Here is a 6,476-nt window from a genome sequence, read left to right as displayed (position 1 = left end):
GTCCCCTGCAAGCATTATGTGATTCTATCTTGAAAAGTGAGTTTCGTGTTCTCTAAAATTAAATCTCCTCTTCTACTGGCCATCTGTCATTGTGCTGAGAACCAAACCACAAGGCTAGGGAGAGAGGGTAGAAAATGGTCACAAATATTATTTAGCTTCTAGTTAGAATCCAATCTATAAACTCCAGACAGCATGCACCTCCCTCAAGGTTCTTTTTTTTTTTTGGACAGGGGCTTGACTCAGGGCCTGTGCACTGTCCCTGGCTTCTTTTTGCTCAAGGCTAGCACTCTGTCACTTGAGTCACAGCGCCACTTCTGGCTGTTTTCTGTATATGTGGTGCTGGGGAATTGAACCCAGGGCATGGTGTATACGAGGCAAGCACTCTTGCCACTAGGCCATATCCCCAGCCCCTCCCTCAAGGTTCTTGAGACAAAGGTAGAAAAGACAAGCCTAAGGGTGTGTGTGTGACCAGATCGACTTTGGCTTCAAGCTTCTAATAGGAACCTGGATGGGATTTACAAATCATCCATTCGCCTGTTCATCAGACCTCAAATGCACACTGTATGTACAGTATGTCAGGCACAGGCAAGATAGTGGATGAAACAGAGACCCCATCTCTGCCACCATGTTCTAGTAGGGGAAACAAAACAAAATCAAACAAGCAAGGTTACAGGAGACAGAGCTCAGCACCGTGCAGAAAGTGATTCTGCAGGTGACGGCTCACCAGTGTGTGGTTTACTGTCATTTTGGTGCCATTTGATGGTTTCTGAAGATGCAGAGAGGAGATGAGCAGAAGAAAGAGCAAAGCCTGAGACAATAAAGACACACCTGTATCCTGAGGAGATGTAGGGCCAGAGCCTGAACCGTCATGGTATGAGGTGGCAGCCTGTGTTAGACAGCACACCTGCTGATGCTGTGTAACACATAAACCCAGACTGCAGGCAAGGCTTGCTAGATGAGCAGATCTGAAAAGGACTGCTATGGAGAAGAGAGTGAGTGATGAACATGGCAAAACCTGACCCCTCCTTCCTGCTATCTTTTTTTTTTTTTTGGCCAGTCCTGGGGCTTGGACTCAGGGCCTGAGCACTGTCCCTGGCTTCTTTTTGCTCAAGGCTAGCACTCTGCCACTTGAGTCACAGCGCCACTTCTGGCCATTTTCTATATATGTGGTGCTGGGGAATTGAACCCAGGGCCTCATGTATATGGGGCAAGCACTCTTGCCACTAGGCCATATCCCCAGCCCCTATCATTTCTTTAAAATACACTGAGCTGCTCTTATTTTGTTGAAAGTGGGGATTGGTCCTGTGAAATAAAACCAGACCTAATCCCGTGAGAAAATCAGAACCTTGCAAAGAGTAAATGACCCACCAGACAGCCAGGGGTCATTGAGTGGCGAGGCAGGGCAGCATAGGGTCCCTGCTCTCAAATCAGGGCTGTTGCCACCAAGCTCAGACACCAGAAAAGGATGCTGCCTCCTTTTGCTTCTCCTCTCCCCTCTGCTTGGCTCTGTCCCTCCCCTCCAAAGTCAGAGCAGGCGAAGGACAGGAGGAAAGGAAAGCAGACCTTGCCCACACCCAGCCTAGGCCTTGGGCCCAAAGGGACAGAGTTACCTTTCCCTCCATAGACTTTCACTAAGCTTAGGGCTGGCTCAGGACTGGGGTTCTCTGGAGAACTCAGGCCTCTGGTAACTCAGGAGGCCCAGGGGTGGTCAACCTGCACGTGGTGGAGGGGCTTCTGCATGTGGGAGGCTGTTCCTCCTGAAGAGGAGAGCTGCTTCTTATTCAGTAGACTAGACACTGTGGGCATGTGAGAGAGAGTGAGAGACAGACAGACAGACAGACAGACAGGGAGATGCAGAGAAGCCGACAGAACCTTCTGCCTAGTTTTGGGGTTAAATGATCTGATGTGCTGGGAACGGTCCTGTGGCCGTGTGACTATGGCAATGGTGTTTATTCTTATCGAGGGGGATTCTGTGATGGGGTGAGGGGAGAAAGGGGGCGGGGGCAGGAAGCAGCAAGGAAGGCTCTTGAACCGCCTGCCATTTAACAGGAGGCTGAGACTTATCTGATGAGTCTCCCAGAAAACTGCTTCTCCTCACCTTCTTCTCCCCCACCCCACCCCTCACTGAATTTCACATGTAAATAACGCAGCTACACCCCACAAAGGAGCAGGCTTCCCTGGGGCAGCCAGGCAGACTACACTTAGAGACCTGGTTGGCAAACAGGCGCACAGCTGTGGGCTGTGGGTGGCCAGCGGCCGGCCATCCTGGCTGCCTAGGAAGCAGCTGTGCGGCACAGCTGGTTCAGCGGCCCAGGGCACCATCTATAAATGAACCATTGGGCCTTTAAGCCAGGCCTCACCTGCCTGTAACTTATGCCTATCTTTCTGGTGACTCAGGAGGCTGAGATCTGAAGATTGGGATTGGAAGCCAGCCTGCCCCCCCCCGCCCCAAATTTAGTGAGACTCCTATCTCCAATTCAGTAGCAAAAAGGTGTAAGGGGAGCTGCGGCTCAAGTGGAAGAGTGCCAGCTTTGAGCAGAAATAGCTCAGACCCCGAACTCAAGCCTCAGTGCCTGCAGACAGACACACACACACACTACCACCACCACCACCACCACCACCACCATCATCATCAACATCATGACTTCACATTTGACAGCAGGAAAACTGCTTCCCACATGTGCAAGATTAAAGAACCTTGTGGTCCCTGGATGAGATGGTCTTTGCCACTCCAGACCCCACAAGATCCCCCTGCCCCCAGTGCCTTCTGAGCCTAGCAGGAGCCCCACCCCCATCTGTTGATTTACAGTCCAGACCATCACAGAGAATCCTTTCTGGTTAGCATTTAAAACCTCGTTTCTCCTTTGGTTTCCAGACAAATACTGACCAGGGGCTGGCAGGAGGCTGTGCCCAGCAGGCTGGCCGCCGCTTCAGTGCCCCCAGCCCTCAGCGGGCCCTGGCACTGGCTCTGTCCTTTGTGCCAGCAGTGGCTGCCTAATTATACTTCTCCCCTTTGCACCAAGAAAAGCAAATATCCCCCAGAAAATGCTGTTTGCGTTTGCTCCAGATCTGTTGCTGTGTGTGTGTGTGTGTGTGTGTGTGTGTGTGTGTGTGTGTGTGTGTGTGAAAGTGGAGACACTGCCTTGGGGGTGGGGACATGTTGGGTTGTGAGACACAGCATTGAAGCTTGAAGAGGTGCTAATGTTCAACACCACATGCATAGCTTGCATTTCAGAATTTCAAACCACAGAATAAGTAGTCTTGTTTCATACAGAGAGCAGCAATGATAACTGCTCAGAGGACAAGGAGGGAGGAAGAAAGGGAAGGAGTGAGGGAAGGAAGGAGGGAGAGAGAGAGGCGTAAAGAGGCACGCAGTACTCCTAAGGGCTTCCTTGCAGCACAGATGCGCAAACTGTTTGTTCAGCTGGCAAATAGTTTGCCTGGCTGCCCTGAGGAAGGCCGAGGACCCAGCTTCCTCCTGCCACAACCGGCTATAAGCTCAAGCTGGGTTGTTACATCAGAGTCTCCACCTCACTGCCCCTGGGGAGATGCCTGGCTTGGAAAGCAGCCCTGGTCTTTTCCAACACAAATAGGCTGTGATCTCAGGTAGCAACCTTGATGCTAGAAAAGGGGGAGCAGTTTCTGGGGACAGATATGTTCCCCATGGAATCTGCATCTCTCCCAGAGGTAGGCCCTGGTTCCCATTCAGGTTTGCAGGCCCGTCTGGGAGATTGTCCCTGAGATAAAGGTTTGCTGATGGTGGCAGAGAATGGCCCCAAGTCACTGAATGTAGCTGTGTGGTTCCTTGGCCAGGCTGCTTTGTCTGTTTGCAGTGCTTGCAAGAAAACAGAACATATGCCAAGTTTTCCAGCTTTCCTTGGGTGCAGGGCATGGAGCAAAGCTGTTTCTCTTCCCTGCATTTTCCCAAGTAGGCTTCCAGAGGGGATGGCCCGCACCAGCACCATGGACATGTGTAAGACAGTTTGCAGCTGGCTGAGAGAAAAATGTGGTTGCTGATTTCTGGTGCATGATAAAACGAATCTCGAAAGTGTCAGGAAACCCCTTTTTTCTCTCCATTAGTTCCTTTATTCTTTCTCCTTTTTCTTTCTTCCTTTTCATTTTCCCTCAGCTTTATGTAAGTGTAGTAACAACAACAACAACAACAAAAAACACCACCCCTGCATGCATTTAGGATGATTTGGTTATGTTATATAATTTGATGAAGTGTAGAATCCTGCTAATCATGTTAGTTAATGCAGCCACCATATTGCTTAGTCATCATTTGTTTGTGTGAGAGAACATTGGAGACTTGCTCTCTTAACAAATTTCCAGTATTTGGTATAGCACAAACCGGCTGCTGAAGCCTGTCTCTGTCCTCTTCTGGAGGAAATCTTAGGAAACTGAAATATAATCAGGATGAAGCCTCTTGAACACCTATGGTCTTCCACCAACTCAGATTAATTCTGAGGCTTGCCTAAACTCCAGCTTTAGAAATTACTACAAACAATAATAATAATGCATAAAAGCATGACACTGACAATGACATATACCCTTGAATTCTTTCTCCTCTTGATGGGCTAGGTTGTCTCTGTGTATATTCTCCCTTTTGGACCCTTATGGTGGGGACAGGATCCTGAAAATGAAGAAATAGTTTTCTCTGTACAGTCTCACAGACAGTGAATTGAGTGGCCATTATTATTGATTGATTGCTAACAATAATTATATATGCAAGTACTGCATGTTGCAGTTTTTGAAAAGCAGGGTTGCATACATCCTTTTGTTTGCTTCTCATGACAGCCCTGTGAAGGGTGGGGTATCTTTAAATAAGCTCATGCACATGTTCACATCCAGAGGACACAATGATGGCCAAACCCATGGCCCAGCCTTCTAAGCCTGAATTGTTTCTTCAATTCTACCCTACCTTCTACAGCTTCGACCTAACTGATGCCATTTCCCCCAAAGAACTGTTCATCCATTCATTCACACCTTCATTCCTTTCATTCGTACCTACTCACTTCTGTCTCAGATGGAGAACTACAAAACCAGCCACAAAGAAACAGCTTATGCTACCCACAGGACAGTGTCCTTTCCCAACATGGTGCTGTGCTCAGAATGCAGACATGGAAGGCTGGCTATTTAAGATTTCATCCCAGTTTACCTATCTTCCAGTTGCATAACCTTGAGCCATTTCTCCACACCTTTTGTGCCTTGGTTTCTCTATCTGTAATATATATCATTATTATATCTGTAATATAAATAATTAGTATCTATCTAAGGGGCATTGTGTGAGAATTAAAGCTCCTGGAATTGTTAGCTGAGAACCGAACCTATCTTACAGGAAGACTCAGTTCTGTTTCTTCTTAGGAAAGAGAGATTGCCCTATGCAATGAGCACTGGACTTGTGAACGCATACACCGTCCTGGCTTTGCTTGGTGTTTGTTGTGATTACTGTATGTCTTGATCTGCTCAGGACAATCTTAGGTTAGTTAGTGGGGTGTCTCAGTGGAATTGTTGATGATATTTTCTTCCATGTTTAAGAGTTTGTTGCTTTGGGTGATAAATCTCTTGGTCACCTTTCAGCATGCTGGTCACCTACCAACCGTGAGCTATACACAGTAGTATAGCTGTAGATGGCAAATGAACATGGTGAGATTAAGTCTTCAAGGGAAGGGCTGGCTAGAAAACCGAACGTAATACAATCACGCAGCACACAGGAAATATAATGGGTGGAAGATTCTGGCAGAAACAGAGTTCATCTAATTGATAACTTGGTTTCTCCAGTTTTCTTGAAGATTGCATGAATCACGATTAGTCTGGCCAGGCCTCTATGAATGGAAGTGAAGGGCTACTTCTGGGGCAAGGCAGGGAATGCTGTCCGGGACCTTCCTTTCTATGCTGAGGTGACTTGGTGAGTGCGATGACAAACCAGTACTGAGTCACCCTTTGCAGTGAAGCCCCTGCCAGGCTGCATCAGATTTGTGTGCAAGAGAAGAAAATGCTGTCTTGTGAGGCCATTGAGGCTTCATTGTTACAGCAGCACATTCTGTTCTAATGTTGAAACAATCTCTGTTTGAGATCATTTAAAAAAAACACAATGATCCCCTCTTGGCTCCCATCTAACCAAGTTGTTTCATTCCACAGTGTTTCATTGGGTTCAAGCCTCCTGCTTTCCCTGCAGAGTTTGCCAAGGTAGCTCCAATATTCCAAGAAGTTGTTTATTTTGTGCCAGAAATATGGATGGACTGTGACTGAGATAGGACTTTAGATTCTCATAATTCAAAGCAGGATTCCAACTTTCCTTCCTAAGAAATCCTGGTTTTCTATCTAGCCCTTATTTAAGGATTTCAATAAGGACAGAAGGTTCATGTTTGTGTTTTGTGCCAGTACTGGGGCTTGTACTCAGGGCCTTACAATCTCATTTGGCTTTTTTTTTTGCTCAAGGATGTTGTCCTACCACTTGAACTGTAACTGTACTT

This window comes from Perognathus longimembris, chromosome 3 (genome assembly GCF_023159225.1).
Source record: "Perognathus longimembris pacificus isolate PPM17 chromosome 3, ASM2315922v1, whole genome shotgun sequence".
Lineage (NCBI taxonomy): Eukaryota > Metazoa > Chordata > Mammalia > Rodentia > Heteromyidae > Perognathus > Perognathus longimembris.
The sequence above is the reverse complement of the archived record's forward strand: the minus strand, read 5'-3'. Positions refer to the sequence as shown.